This window comes from Bombus pascuorum, chromosome 7 (assembly GCF_905332965.1).
Source record: "Bombus pascuorum chromosome 7, iyBomPasc1.1, whole genome shotgun sequence".
Taxonomy (NCBI): Eukaryota; Metazoa; Arthropoda; class Insecta; order Hymenoptera; family Apidae; genus Bombus; species Bombus pascuorum.
In genome coordinates this window covers 7,082,215-7,098,390 of record NC_083494.1, presented here as the reverse complement: position 1 = coordinate 7,098,390, position 16,176 = coordinate 7,082,215, and the positions used below count along the sequence as shown (strand labels likewise).

General features: G+C 29.5%; 1 long non-coding RNA gene across 1 annotated transcript; it reads left to right on the top strand.

Annotated features, from left to right (window-relative positions):
• Nucleotides 1–37: 37 nt before the first annotated feature.
• On the top strand, nucleotides 38–1,140 carry LOC132909154 (uncharacterized). Its single transcript, XR_009658500.1, has 2 exons — nucleotides 38–159; nucleotides 490–1,140. It is a non-coding gene; the product is annotated as an uncharacterized LOC132909154 (long non-coding RNA).
• The last annotated feature ends 15,036 nt before the right edge of the window (nucleotides 1,141–16,176 follow it).

The following is a 16,176-nucleotide window of genomic DNA, read 5'->3' as shown; positions in this document are numbered from 1 at the left end:
ATGAGCGAGAGAACGTAGTCAGCGGGCAGGCCTACCAACTCTCCGCTTGCTCTCTCGGCGGCCCCACCACGATTCACGATGCACACTTGGTAGCGATAGGTGTGCGCGATATGTCTCGGGGAACCGGTGAAATCGTTTTGAAGAACGCCGATCTCCCTGGTTTGTCCTTTATATATGCATGATGAAATACTAAACAACTGCGAAATCATGTTCCCCTGTTCTTGTATCCTTTTTCTATCAATCAACGTATAATATATGATCCATCCAAATTTCTACTTAATCGATAACTATTTGTGATCAATTAAACTATTATTTTTTATTCAGCTCTCTACCTTATTGTATGAAGTTATTTTATTTATCTTCGTAATTAATGAAACAGAGGAAAAAGAATTTAAGCAATAAGTTTAGTAATTGTAAAAAATGATGGGAATACGATTTAAAGTGAGTGAAATGTAAAATATGATGTATTAACTCAACCGATACTTATAGATAAAGGAAAAATAAAAGAAACATCGAATAATATCGAATTACAAATTCTCATCTTGGAATTTCAAATAACGGGAATGGATAAGTATGAAGATTCTGCATATACATAGTTGCAAGTAATGATTCACAATAATTCTGATCAATCCATTACCTGGAACACCTTTAATCATTCAATTACTGTTAGCAACCCACGCTATTTGCAAGATTGAAATTGCATAACCCTAAATCATAGTGATTATAACATTCTAACGGTACAATTACATTTGACATTAATGCTAGATATATAGATATATCTATACACACCCTCTTATATATGAATTATTTAGGCCATGTATGTTCATAGCTACTTTATTAAAGAAGAACAACTGAAGAAAACAATAGCTATTTGAACCTAATAAAATAAAATTTCTAAATAAATTTTTTGTACATATACAAAAATGTACTCAAAAATGCGTGTAACTAATGCATAATAAGATTCAATGTCCATTTACGTGTGTAGTATCAATCTTTTTAATTTTGCTAAAATTCATAATAAAATCTGAGAAAATAAAGTTAATTGCAGCAATGTAAAATAAGGAAGCAACAGTTTTGTAACTGTGAAATAACACGTTTTCAAATGTGTGGGTGAATAAAATGGTAAAAACTTATATCTAATCTATTATACGTAATCCATTATCTGTAATTTCTTACTCCAGAGAGTGAAACTTATAATATCGTAATTTACACAGATCTTAGATATAGAAATAAATTCATTGTATTGAAAAACATTTCATGAATGTAACAAATATAATGACCTATTAATATTAATTATTTATTATTTTATCTATTTTTGCTAAAGAAATCAGTGATATACTCTTAACTACGTAGAGTACAAAATATTCTATTCCAATTCAGTCTAATTATCAGTTACAGGTACAAAATATAACGTTCCAAACAATCACTGAAATCATAGCAGAACTTTAAGGTACGATTAAAAGGAAAGCGACGCACAGATTCGTATCATCCACGGGCAAACTTCATAATATCCTACCCAAGATCACACTAAAAATAAACTGCTCGTGCATAAAACATAATTTTCAACGAATGAATCGTAACAGAACGACTTTACGACAAAAAATAGAAAAGACGTTAATTTTTCACACGATCTTCGGTAGTCTTGGTTAGCAATGACTGAGCATTCGAACTTAGGATATTCGATTATCGATTATCACTTATTCGTGTCTCCATCATCTCAAGCACTGGTACAGCGGAAAGAATTCTCCAAGGTGGCTTCTAGTCTATGACTTATTGTTAGTCATATCGACCGACACTCGTCGTATATTTTCTGACCCAGAAAGAGATTCTTACGAGCGGAGAAGCGGAGTCGAGAAACAAGTAGTGGATCGAGTCGACCTAAACGCCTAACACGTCTATTGCTTCACTGCCGGCAAGCATACGCTTATTACAAACCAACGATTAGGGCGTTATTACAAATCAAACATTGTTACGAAGTGAGGATTCACTAACGAATTTTTTTCACATCCAATATTTACTCATATTTTTTATTATTATTATTGATACTGAAACGTAAAAGAAAAATCAAAATTTTATAAAGTACTATCACCTGCACGCTGATATTAAATATCTAATCAATCAATGTTTGTTTAGTTTATTTATTTAATTTCCACGTTTAATTCCCAGTGCACATATGTGAAATGTATACATACATACATCCATTTTTTAAAGTACTTATATTTTAAATATTTAATATACATATATTTCGTACATTTTATGTCAACACTATTTGATATTTTATAGAAATATTTTTTTATTATTATATATTTACCTTTAAAATGATATAATTTATTATCTTTATTACGTAGAATAATGATACTGATAAAATATATCAGTATTATAGAAAAAAAAAATAGTATAAAACGAGTTAACCACCTTTATTTGTTTTATACTCTTTACTATATTAGTAACACTTTCACTACTTTAGAAGAAACTTACAAATATCGTATAAATCGCGTATACATACATATATGTAGATGTCCGAATATAAGATTTCTTTTATAGAGAACTGAGGAAATTAAATACCTCACTACTATACAACTTCAGAGTTTCTATTATTTAAGATTCACAATTTACATTACGGACAATTGGTCATAATACAAATACTAATGCAAATACTAATATCGTTTTGCGTTACAACCTTGGCATGTAAAGCAACCAGTAACACAGGTGCGAGCGTGATATAATATCATTTCCTTTAGCATCGCAACCTACGTTTGACTCACGAGATAATCAATTATGGTTTCTGTTAAGAGAAAACGAATACAGCAAGTATATATTCACTGACATCTGCTTGTTAATTTAATTGACAGATTATCGGAAGAAAAGGAGAAACAGAAGAAAAATATAGAAATATCTTTTCAAATTATATGACAGAATATTGTAATTCAAAGATTAAATTTTGTAATTGTTTTTATTTTTTATTCTAATTTTAGATAGTGCCTATCTATCAGAGTAAATATAGTAATACAGCGTAGGTACACATAAACAATATCTAAAGAACATATTCTCATTCTCTCTAAAAAAGCTCATAAAAAAATTACTTTTGTAAGCTGCTTAAGCGCGTAACGCGTGGAGCAATCATACTTTTAGAAGGGTTAGTTATAATACTTACAATCCCATTAAATCTACATGCAACCGATTACACGATAATGAGCATGAGTTTGACAAAGTTAGGGGAACTAGCAATGATTATAGTTTACTATATTACATATCGGGTATAATTTTTTTGTAGCTTTTTGCTATTTTCAAAATATTTCGAATTAACACTAATAACGTAGACTGTACAAAGTATTTTTTCCATAAAGAATTTTTTTTTGTAAAAGAGAACATTTACTAAATTGTGTCTTTTAATCCAATAAACTAAATAAATAAATTTAAAAATCAACCTAATTTCTATATCTTTTACATTTACAGTAATCGATATATATGAAATGTACTAAACATGATCTTAACTTCGTTCATAATTGCACATCGTTGAAAACAAACTAACCTTAAAAATATAATTTTTATTTAAAAGCGTGTTAAAAGAGAAACTACAATACAAATGTAAGTTTCTTCCGCTTTCTTATTTTCTTCTTTCACAGAGTCGCTGGAACTTCTGAATACAGACACAGCTTATATATTTTAGACGACGTGTAATTGTGAAAGGTTCCTTCTGTGTTACAGCACAATGAAATCGAAATAAAGAAATCGTTGTGAGCACACCTTTACACAGTGTCTTAGAGAGAGGAACCACTTAGGTAGAGTCATAGTAACTCTATAACATAAGCGTGCCAGTTGGTGGCAAATTTGCGGATGCGTGCAATTGGCATTGCCTATGCCCTGCGTATACCTATATGTTGGCAATGGCAAACCGGCTGTCCAATCGGCAGCTATGAAGCAGTTAACTTAATATAGGCGCACTCGGAATGTGTGCCATCGACGACCTCGAGGCCTTCCCTAGGTCAGTGCTAATTCTCCAGAACCGACCACCTCTTCCGAATTTCCGGTCAACCTCCAAGACGTCGCCGACGCTGATCAGAAGTCACTATCCTATTATAACCGATCTCTCTATCTCTCTTTCTCTTTTTGTTTTCTATCTCTCCATCCTATCTCTTCAAAATATGAGCAAGAATTTCTTCTCTAGTAATAACTGTAATTCTATGAATTGATTTTCTATCGATGAAATCCGTATTTCATAGTATTTTATTATTCATTCATATTTTCCTTTGATAAATAGAAGTGGTAACTAAAGTGTAATAATACAGAGCCAACGGTGATTGAAGAAATTTACTTTACACAGCGTAAATAGGAATGATAACGTGGAATATAGTGATTCACTGATTCCTGAATTAAAGTTTTATCAACAGTTGTTTATACAGTATACGGAAAATACTATGAAAAACGCTTATTCTATAAATATCAAATGAGTTTCAAAACTATTATACAAATATAGGTGTAAATTATTACGTATGTATAAAACTACATATATTCGTTTTTAGAAAATCAATGAAGGTTTCCAGATATTATTTGGAAATATGAAACATGCTATATTAATTTTTCAAATAATTCAATCCTCTGAAAATGTAGATGACGAAACATATATTATATGAAGATATATAAACAGATTTCAACAATTTCTTATTTTCCGATCTTCATTTTCAGTTTAATATTTTTTCACCATAATTAACTTGCAATTCATGTAGCAAGAATATAATATTAGTATTCATAATACCACGGTTGACTGACAATATCGGATATGACGTACTTTTCTTTGCGAATAGCGTCTCTTAGAAATGTATCAGTCTCCAGCGTATGAAAAGTCGCGTTGTCTGATTCCAAGAATATTTCGTATTTATCCACCTACCTATTCCTGATATCGATATTACCAGGCAATCGAGGAAATTGGCAGCAACATATTTGCAGTACGAACGGTAACCAATAACGACGAACTGAAGAATGTAATTTCAGTCAAAGAATTGATGAGTAACTAATGAAATTTTAATGAAATCCTACAACAATTTCTATACAAATTCTTTCATTACTATGTAAAATTGTATATATATATATATATATATACAATTTTATATATATATATATATTTTATATATATATATATATATATATGTATGTATGATGTTAAATTGGTACAAGAATCGTTTGTTTCCTTTTCTTTGATCGTAGGTGTTTCTTAGTCAAGTTGCGTGTTATAACATCAAGAGGGTCAATTTAGAGACCCATGTTTTCTCAGTAAATAGAATAATTGGATAAAGTGCAGATTTTTGTACGTAAAATTCAAGCTAATGTAATGATTCAATAGAGGATTTATAATTCGTAGAAATACACAAATGATAACATGATACAATACTATTACGCTTATCGTAAATTATTTTCATCCAATCATCGTTTAAGTAAGTATAATTTTATACACGCAAATGCTTACAACACAGTCATTTAATAAAATTCATGAATGAGATTATCTCTTTGTTATGAAGCTTGCAATTCCCTATTTTATGTATATGTATTATCATTTTTGCTCAATATATTTTTACTGAATATACGTGTCATAAAATTGTATTGTTATATCGTTGTTTTCGGCTTAGTGATTCATAAATCAATATGTATTTTGATATGTTCGAATACTTTACAGCGTTTACGAATGTGTGATGTGTGATGTGTGAAGTGTGATAACAAAAATGAAGATAATATTTCAAGAATTTTGCTAAAATCTGTATTTATAAAAAATTTGGGACATTATTGGTATTATGATAATAATGTTTGAATAATTTATTTTCGAATGATGAAGATAATATAGAAATATGTTAGTTTATTTGAAACTAACTTTCACCTGACAGACCATGTTTATTAAATTATTACACAGCTTAGGCAAAGTCAAAATTAATTATCTTTTATTACTTTCCAATCTCTAACGTACTACCAATACTCCCTTACTATTAGTCATTCTTGACATTCTTATCGAAATTTTTTAATAATGAAGTCCCACAATTTATGATATTACTGCCTAATAAAGATATCTGTGAAAAGAATTTTTAAGCAATTATATTACATAATAGAAGATAGTACTAATTTATGTACATAATCATTTTCTTTTTTTGATGTACAATGATATGCAGAAGTCTTTGATATTCCTTCTAACTAGTTCTGAATATATACATATGCAAACATACATATGTATGTTGTAATAACTGCTTCCGTCTTTCTACCATAGGTCCAAAAAATTTTTAATTCAATATGAATTAAAATTTCTTTAATGTTTGCTATCGAGAAATATAAACGATTGTATTTATTACAGTATTCATATACTAATTAATTACGTCCAACTATATTAAAAATTGGTATCGTTTAGTAGTAAACAATTATTACTGTATTAAAAAATTATTACTGTGAATTCGTAAGTTTATATCATCGTTTACAGAATGTTTTTTAAATAAAATCTAAATTTTTGATACTTTTTAAATTAAAATTAAACTGCAAACTTCTTCTCTTATAAAATTGCTTAATATTTAATCGCGAAGCACGTTGTAATCTAAACTTACTTGTATACATCATCGTACTGATTGCGAGTATCATTTACGTCAAGATTAATGACAAAAACATTACCACATGTACACAAATCATTATTAATCTAAATTATCGATGTTAATGCGAATCGACTTTTACATAATGCAGTGTTCAGTCAACAGAACTTATACTCTTCAATTACAGACACATATGTCATTTCGGTACGAAACATTCCTTAACAACAGATCTAATTACACGACTGGTCAATTAAAAGAAACCAGCGAAACTAAAGCAGCGAATTACATCGGAGGTTGATACGTTAACTAAATTTTATTAATAGTGTATCTTGATCTTGTTGTCATGCAACGAATATAGGAAAGATTAGCGTGCCTTTTCCTACAGCCTATTTCAAACCTCGAGCCGAGAGAAGACAAATCAAAGGGAAATCTAATCTATCGTCGAAATTGCATTAGTTGTCCGTGGCGGTTGTTATAGATATGTCTTGCGTAACACTGTATCGCAGACATGGTGAGTAAAAGAAACTCGGATAGAACTTTAATTATAAGCTTTAAAAGGTACCGTAATAATAAAAAAGGGGAAACTGATAAACGGAAAATTAGTAAGAAATTAAGAGAGATAGAGAAAGCAATATAAAAATAGAAGAATAAGATTCGTTAATGTTATACGTATCATTATATTCTTATTTGAGTTTCTCGATGCTGTATCTACTTTATGAAATAAGCTTTTATAATATATATACATATATGTATACATATTCATTATTACACATACAAAAATAAATATATGTGTATATATTGCATATTTGTATTACGTATTAAACTATTTTCTATTTTATGTAATTAGTTTAAATATCTTTATGCAAGACAAACTTATACATATAATTTTATATTTTAAACTTTCATAAAATGACATAAACGTATCAGTAGTATATTGCGATTTTGCGACGTTTTGTGAACATTGCAAAATAAATTTTAAACGATTGAGGCCCGAAGCATCAGAAATCACAAGTATGTTATGTAATTATTTTATATGAAATTAATATAAAAGATAATTTTCAAAAATAACAAAAATAATAAATTTGAGAAAATGACATACCATTAACTGGGAACAAGAACGTGGAAATTTCCATCTTTTTATTCCCTATATTACTTTTACTTCCGGATTTGTACTATTCACTCTGATGTTTAAATATCTGTACTTGCAATTAGACTATATGAATTATCGTATTTAATATAAGAAACAATACTATTGACTTAACAACAATCTTCCGTGTATGCGTCATGCATGTAAGAGTATTTCACTTAGTATAAACATTTCAAGGATTTCGACTTTCTCCTTAAACATTTCCCGCGACATATTTTATCGTGTTGCTAACCGAAAATTTGTAAGTGTATCGCTTACTGCTTTTACTTGTATGAATGAAGGCAGAATTATAATGATAATGCAGTTGCAGTTTTCTACAAAGAGAAAATTTAGTATTAAAATAAACTATTTAGATAGATATATTTTATATGGAAGATGTTTATGACACCCTACTCCCTACAACTATGCATTTTATTCATAAAAATAATAATAATACTATGAAAAAATACGAAAAATGAATCTCCGTAAGAAATGTATCGTATTCTAAGGGTTTATATCATAAAAATGAATAAAACATTGATAAACTAAAATTAAATAACAATCTAGGAAAGAGAAAAATGTATATTATCTAAGAAACTTCATAAATGTTCATTTTCATGCGTTTTTACATATTTCCGTAATTCACTCACACGTGTACATTTCACTACAAAACTAGAAGAAAAGAATTATAAAACTGCTCTTCATGAGATACTAATTATAAAGCTTCACGTAGTAAAGCAAACACTAATTGATAGAGAAGATTTAATATCCCGTAAAAGAAAAAAGATAACTTTAATCAGTTTTTCCATAATACAAAAGAAGCATAGAAGATACAATGGTACAATGATACAATAGTTCTATCTTTTAGAACTTTCTATTACACGGCCATGATCATTCTGATTTAATGAATTCTTCAAAAAGAGAAATAAATTATTACTTACTTCTATCGGATATCGCGGCGTGATTAGGGTGCAGAATAAAATACAGCTACATGGTGCAAAGCCTTCGAAGCTCCTTCTAACACGCCCGAAGATGGTACCATTACTTGACCTGAACCCGAAATTTTAAACAATCAATCAGTACCGTACTGGCCACCTTATAATATATTATGAGGAAACGAGTAATTTAATTCTGAAGAAAAAATTTCTTTTAGATATACTTTACACATTGATTTTAATATCAAATTACAGTTAAATAAAATAAACAGATAAACAAATCCAGAATCTGAAGTTATGAGCTTCTACATGTTTTGTCACTTGGTTGCTGACAATTCCAATAATTGATGTCGTAACGTCTACTTAGATACTTGGAAGTATGTGCCGTCTGATAAAATGGTCCACGCGAAGGTATTACGTTACGCCCACGTAATAAACGGCGTTAACGCGAGAATGTTAAGAGCTAATGGACCAACTTCCCGGACACGACGAGTTTCAACGGCCGCGGCCGTAGCGAATCCTCTGGCAATGACATTGCCGTCTGTCACATCGTCGACGCCGAACAATTCCTCGTTATCATCTTACTGTGTTAACTATTTATATCATTGAAACCATAATATTTCTTTGCACTCTTATTTGTCAGCAATGAAAACAATATTTTTCTGTTGCAAGAATATATAAATTTCGTTCTATCTTATTCCTAGCAGGCAATTTATATATCTCAATTTTTACTACCTACATATATATTTAATTGTAATGGGCATAATTGATTTTATCAAGAGATAATGAACTACAAATTTTCTACTCAAAAAACGTGCTTTAATTATAAATTTTAACCAGGTTAATTACAGCGCGAGTTTCAGTCAAAAATACTTTCAAACAATTTTAATTGTTAAAAAAATTAAAATAAATACGTAAAATAAAGGGTATATATATGACATAGCACTATAACTAGCAATCATTTTCCTCACAAATTGAACACGCCCATGACTTACAATTTTACTATCACTTACCTTATTTATTTGTAAATTAGAAAATAGTTTCCTAACGACTTTTGTATGATTTTCACTAAATTTCGAGATTGTATGTCTTAAAAACTGTATGAAAGTGTACAGCAGTGTAATAGGTCAAAGGTGTCCTTAATATGACTTTACCTGCTGATACCGTTCGATAGCTCATCATCCTACACTAATTTTCAAGCTTCTATTTCGATCGGAAAGCTAATTATAGAATAAATTCTGATTGTCAGTTTTTACCTTACTTTGCCTATTTAATGGTACGCAAAAATCTTGAAAAAATTTGGAAACATCGTAGAGGCAGTAATCTGAGCTAGAGAATCTTTTTAGATTTTTCTGTGCGAATTCCAAGTATACGAAATAGAAAACTCTAAAAATGCTGGAAAATACAGATTTCGCATTGAAGTTTTAGAACGATCATCTTTTTATTTCTACAGTAGCGGCATATTAACATGATTATTACCTTCAAGCTTCTTCGGAATTTTTGATAGAATGTACCGTAATTAAAAAGATAAAAAACCGGCTTCCACGAGGTGTTTCGAGCAAAAACGTGATCAACACTTTCGATTTTTGCATTTTTTTTTATACACTTGAATATATTACATGATTTTTAACATTCTTACATTCGAAAGGATATTTATGTAAATGAAAGAAATTAAGCTGGTTTAATCAATCGAAAATGACGTTGATGACGTTGAAATGACGTCACTTGACGTTGTATCTATTAAAGTATCCAACTGCGGAACCGCTATGAACTTTTTTCCTCTTAGATTCGATGCAAAGCATCCCAATAAATCTCTTAGGAAATATGTATCTATATTTAACACGATGAGTCATGACCTTAGTCGATAAGAACATTTCCATTCTTCTGTGTATTGAATCGCAAAATATTGTACAATAAACCGACGTACGAATTGAATTACTTAATCTATTCATGAAACATAGAGCAAAAAGGTATTAAATTTGTTTCTTGACTTTCTCGTGCATCGTGACATTTCGTCATACAATAATTGATATTAAACGTATATTGAACGTAATTTGATTCTCTACACGTAACTTTAAATGTATAGAATTACATTACAAATGTAAGACATCGTAAGATCTTTTGATTCCAGGAATCAAATATCTGAGGATTCGTTGAACAATTAGAATAGCATATGATACATAAAATTAAAAGCATGTAGTTAAGATAGTTGTATTTGTTGAATAATACAGAATGTCCATTTAAATCGAACATCTAAATAAGAAATAGACCGTGGATAATTATGTATCTATAAGATATTTATAAACACATATATGTATAGAATGCTACATGAAATATTCAAAAATATATAATATATTGAAAATAAAATATTTATAATATTTATAATATTTATAATATTTATTTGATAAAACAAACTTTTGCTTCAGTTGCTTCAGTTCCATTTTTTGAGTTGTGTATATTCATAGAGCTAGATACATAAACAACCGCCATCTAATGAGAAAAAACGAATAATTGTAAGAGGGATTTAAATGATTTCAAAGGGTGTATTTGATAGTAATAAAAAAGAGCCCAAAGTCGTCTTAAAGGTTGCTCAAAAGTTATAGACATTTTTTTACATATTAACATCTATTTTGTTTAACAAATGCTTTATTCTCTAAATTTTGCTGTATTACAATGTTCTCAGACGGCTGTAATTCGAATAGTGTACTGATATAATTCAAATATTTGGAAAAATGATGATATTAGATTGATGAAGAATTGCGAGGAAGTTTACTGAAGACAAAATATATCATTATTGTGAAGAAGGAAAAATAAGTATCTATATATCAAGTGCATTATCGTTATCGTCTTCATAATTTGAAAACAAGATGAGGAGCACCAAACTCAAACTAAAGGTATTGTGTATATCGACAAGATACTCTCATAACTTTAAGAAATGAAAACAGAAGACAAGTATGAGAAAAGCTTTAATGTTGAAACTTAATTATCGAAAATTATGTGCACAAAGAAGAATTTTAATATTATAATACGGGAAAAACGTTTTGATTTATTAAAATCATTATTAAAATAATATAAACAATAAGCAGACTAAAAAATTGATGAAAGCCATCCTAAACCACCAGAAATAATACGGTCTTTTAAAGAGCAATGAAAATGGTACGAAACAGGGAAGACAATAAGCTCATAGTTGCGAAGAAGAGATAATCTTCCACGAATGGTAAATGAATCATGTCACCAGTTAATATAATATAATCAGTAAAATGTATCGTCGTATCTTGTTTTTTTTTTTTTTTTTTACTATTTTTTACACAATCATTCTGTCAATGGAATAAACACAAAAATTTTACTGCAATCGCCAATCAGTTAATTTTATATATTTTGAAGATTAAAAAAACTATAAAAAATTTCTTTGAATATTTTTTTCTTCCTGTTTCTTATATTTTATTTACATATTAATTCAAATGCAAAACATTCACGTAACTTATGTAAATTATTTATAGCAGGTATTCTCCAGTTAATCAGTAACCCAAACTAAATCAAGAAATTAGTCGGTTAAAATGATTACATATTTACTCCTCGATATGTTTACCAACCAAGTTAATTTAAATTAACGTTGTGCTGTAATAATATAGAGTTATAGGATACATTGTTTATCGTATACGATTACAGGAAATGTATAAGTTGGCCTACTTTGTAGCGATATTCAGGGAGAAGCAGGGTTTGAAAAGAATCTATAATGACAGTTGAATTGAAATTGATCTGACGTTAAACGGAACCCTTGGTGAAACTTGTCACGTTAGATTAAGCTTTAGAATTATGGATATTGTTAACTAACAAGAACATTAGCTTCAGCGATACCCGCGCTGGAAACGATGATTTGCGAATACACATTCTAACATATCCATCCATAAAAATACAAGCGGTATTACACAGTTCTATTGTAAAGTGATCCACCGTATCTGTGACCACTGTCTGAGGCCAGGTGTTTGTAAGTAATCCATTCTCAGACAAAAGTGCAAAATTCAACCATTCAACCACTCGAAAGAGACAAATTGAAATTGATCCTCGATTAGTCACGATATTTATTATTTTGGTTCACATGAATCTGTTACCAATGATATAAACGTTATTTTAAGAAATGCTGTAGTTTTGCACTTTTTTTCATCGAATATGCGTGTTCCACTGCAAGCCTAAATATAAATTGCGTTATCTGATAAGAATCCTCGCGATATCATATACAAACTAGATAAAAATCTTTTCCTACTTGCCGCTCATATGACGAAAGAATACCAAGGATGATACTTTATCGAAAAGTTAACTTTAAGACTAACTCATTTCAACATACTGTACAATGCAATGTAATATGCATTAAAACTATTTTTAATTTGCCTTCCTTGTGTTGAATTCAAATACTTGTTAATGCTTTAACATCAAAAATTTAGATCGTTATAAAAATACTTATGTTAAAATAATAACATTCTACTGAATATAAAGAATATTAATAATATTAACACAGATTAAATGTCAATGAGGAATCTATGATATTAATTTCATTAACCTTATCGAAATCAAAGCATAAATAAGATACGGATTAGATGTATGGTGGTAAATAGGTCTGCATAAGGTGTTTGAGACTCAAATGAGACTTTGTGTCATATGTTCTGAAATACCGATCGTGCAAATGTCAGAAGTGTTGTTATGCCATTGACTAAGGATTGGATAGACGTGACATTAAATGGGACTTCGTGTCTCATGTTCTGGAATACCGACTTCAAAGAAGATCAGAATGTTTCTTGCGCCCTCTAAAATTTGCTACGAGAAGCACAGAAATTATGTACATTCAATTCAATTTACAACTGCAATTTAATTTCAACTCAAACGAAAACGAAACCACTAACTATGAAATGATCCTCATCTGTTAAAAGTATAAACGCACAGGTGATATCTAATCATATTTTTAATGATTCATAAAAGAAAATTACGACATTAGTTATGGCTGGAATTAAAATTAAATTTTATTACAAAATTATGAAGAATACAATTGCAATACGAATACTTCTACATTCATACTAGCACAGAATTAAATGTAGAATTTAATATATTGTAGACTAAACTTCAAGAAATATAATGCTAACTTTTGAAATTTTTATGGCTGATATTTTATACTACCATATTATTGTGATATTGAGCATGATTACATACTGTTGGTGAAACTGCATCAGATGATCCAGGAACTGGAGCGTGCTTCCACAGTTCAGTGAAAGAAAATTGGGCATGATATAGGTGCAACACTATTTTAGAAAACGCGAACATTCATCAACGCAACTCTGATTAAAACAATCCCAATGGAAGGACACACACAACACTAATTCTTAAAACAAAAATAAAATTACTATCTATATACGAAGAAAAAGTTAATTCAAATATTGTACTACTAAAATCCGCAATACTATGAAATTAATAAAACGTTAGCGTTTCTAAAACTAAAAGAAGCAAGAAAAACTTCAACGTGTATTAACTCTACAAAATTCTGACAATTCATAATCAAAGTTGCTAAAGACAATCGCGATGTCATACTTCGCAACACTAAAATATACACGAATATTATTTTTTCGCAGTACTAAGATATCATTTTATTAAAACTCTAATTCAAGAACTCTACTTAATTTCTCGCAACACTACTAAAAAGACCGCGACTTGCCCGATGTAATGGAGGGACGACATATAGTATATCGATAAAAAAAAAAGAAAAATACTACAACTACAAATACTAGAACGAAGGTTAATGGCAAGTAGTAATGAGAATGGCTTTCCATTCTCCGGATGATCCAGAAGATAGAAAACCATTAGTAGTTGCCCTTTTCTATGGCAAATTTTCCGGGGCAGTTACCCGTATCGATTTGGACCTTTCATTCTATGACATCTTATGAGTAACCAGAGGAACAAAAATGCATGTGACTCATAATTAAATGCGAAGATCGTTGTCAACGATATTGTTGTGCCTCTAAGGAAATTACCATCAAGTCACCATCAAATCGAAATCATCGAATTCAATAGAAGTGAAGACTGGAAGAGGCTTAATAAAGCATAAAATATTATAATTATTCTCAATGACAGTGCTAATTATTTTGAAAGTTTGAAATAATAAAAGACTGATCTCCATTGAATAGAAAATTTTAATGATAATATTCAATTCAAGAATGAAAGATTTACACTTGTCAAATTTCCAATCAGATTCTACTTTTTAATTAATAATAATTATTGTAAAACACAAGGAATAAAATTAAATGAAGTACAAAATAAGAAGATACTTACATGTTTTACTTTTAAAGCACCATTAGGTCCTTTCCGAGGATCGGAAAGAAAAGGTAAGAGTGATATTCCTTTAACAAATAATGAATTATTATAATTTGTTCTCAGAAACAATAATCATTGTTCGAACAATTTGAGATAATAAAGTATGAAATTCTACGAAAACTTAGAACTTTAATAGCAAGAAAATTCTGATTGTAATAAATTCTAATTTCTATAAGAATTGGAACTCTAATATATAAATTTAAAACCAGGCTTTATTTTTTAATGAATAGATAATAATTACAGCAAAATATAAGAATATACAAAAATTCTTACATGCTTAAAACGGAAGCCTTAATTCATTTCGACGACGAGTACATTTCTTTTATTCTAATATAAAAAACAACAAATCGCAATAAATTGTATTAGGTTACGAATATAAAGTTAATCAAATTAAGATCCTCATCATTTTGAAGCAATAATTTTGTGTCGTATATTAAATTTTCCATATTTATGACGAACCCTCTACAGTTGCTTCCTTTTCTCGATATGACGCCGCGCTAAATGATGTAATTTCAAATTTTAATCTCAAAATTTATCACCAGGGTGCACTTAGTTCAGGAATGTAACACGTTCTATTAGTATCCGGATATTGTGTGATTTTTTTTTAATTTATTTCGATATTCGTCTGTTTACATGGAAATACGATAAATCACTATAAATTATGTTAACATATTGCAGATTAATCGTTTTTCCTACTCGGGATACAGTTAAACTGTTCTTTTCTAAAAGACAACGATAAAAATATAAAAATTTTCGTGATCGGCCTCAAGCATCGAAATAAACACGACGATTCTCAGAAACATGATTCGTCCTTAATGTGTTAATAACTGTAAATACGAAACAATTTAAATTAAGTTTCTCACCATTTTGGAGCAATGACATGTCGATGTGTATTAAATTTTTCACATTTATAACAAACTCTCTGTGGTTGCTTCGACCTTTCAATATAACACCGCGCGAAATGATGTAATTTCAATTTTTAATTCCTATTTCTGCCACCAGGGCGCAGATGATTCAGGTACGTATTATATTATTATCAGTTATTTAATAAATAAATTAATTTAAGTCATTTTAACAGTATATATGGCTGTTACAAACAGAAGAAGAGGATTTACTTGTGTTGATTTTATTAACTTCGGCGGTTAGATGTAATATGATTCCACTAACCGCTCTAAATCATAGATGGCATAACAAAACC